This window comes from Adiantum capillus-veneris, chromosome 6 (assembly GCF_014529385.1).
Source record: "Adiantum capillus-veneris isolate H3 chromosome 6, ASM1452938v2, whole genome shotgun sequence".
Lineage (NCBI taxonomy): Eukaryota > Viridiplantae > Streptophyta > Polypodiopsida > Polypodiales > Pteridaceae > Adiantum > Adiantum capillus-veneris.
The window spans coordinates 51172680-51173995 of record NC_140936.1 but is presented as its reverse complement, the minus strand read 5'-3'; positions in this window follow the sequence as shown (position 1 = coordinate 51173995).

Below are 1316 nucleotides of genomic sequence, written 5' to 3'. Positions count from 1 at the left end.
AAATCACGGAAAAGTGTTCTTTTGAGGGTAAAAATGCATTAAACAAGCTTTTGTGGATGTTTTTGTATGACTGACTGATGCTGTGCATATAAAATAGCATTTTCTAGGGTTCTGTGAAGAAAACCTGCAATTCTGTAAACATAGACATCTTACGCGTAGGATGTCTCAAGGGGATTCTGGATACCAAATTTGAAAATTTTGACTGCACGAGTGTGTTCAGAGGGTAGGTTTTACCCTAGTAACATATTGACTTGGGTGTTTTTCCCTATTTTTGTTGACCAAAAGCCAAAAGGCGGAGTCAGAAAACGTAAAATTTCAGAAAAGGCTTTAATTGAGTGATTTTTGCATGTTTTTGCAACTGTGAAGCATACTTGCACTTGTTGAGAGCATAAGGAAGCATCATGGACACTTCAGTCTGAAAAAATCAGCAGTAGACATCCTACGCGTAGGATGTCTACAGGGTGATCTGGTGGAAATTTTGAAATTCTGAGTTGACCAGTGTGTTCAGAAGGTAGGTTTTACCCTATTTTCACCTGGAAAGTGGAAATTTGACCATATCTTCACAGGTATAAGGCCAGATAGACTGAAATTGCCAGACATCCTACCCAATTTTTTCCGAAGCATTATTTTGAGACCAAAACCATAATATGGCTGCATGAACATGTCTTGAATGATATATTGAGTGACTGAAAGGGGTTTCACCTCATTTGGGTCAGTGAAAGGGAAGATTGAGCGGACTTTTGCACTTTTGACTGAAAAAGGCAAGGATAGCTACTTTTGGGGTCTTTTGACATCCAAACCAAATTCTAAGCATGCCACTGGGTTACTGACATCAAGGGGAAGCTGTGGGACAAGTCTGGGGTCAAGCATGCCAAAAAGACATCCTACGCGTAGGATGTCTTCTGTGTGATTTACGACTCTAAACACATTTCTGAGCATACCAGAGTGATTAGCACCTTAAGGAGAGTCCGTGGTTCAAATTTGCGTTCATTCTGAGCAAAAAGACATCCTACGCGTAGGATGTCTATTGCATGATTTAGAGGCCAAATTCAAACTGTGGACATACCATGCTGTTGTTTAGCCTTAGGCAAGCCTCCTAGTCAAATTTGGTCCAATTTGGAGTTGATTTGACTTGGAAATTCATCAGAACAGACATAAGGCTTTTGGAACAGATTCTTGATCATTTGACCGACCTATAGGTGTCAGAATCAAAAAGTAAAAATAGCTGTGAGTTAAGCACATCAAGGGGAAGCTACAGTGTAAGTTTGAGCTGAAACAGAGCAAAAAGACATCCTACGCGTAGGATGTCTCAAGGC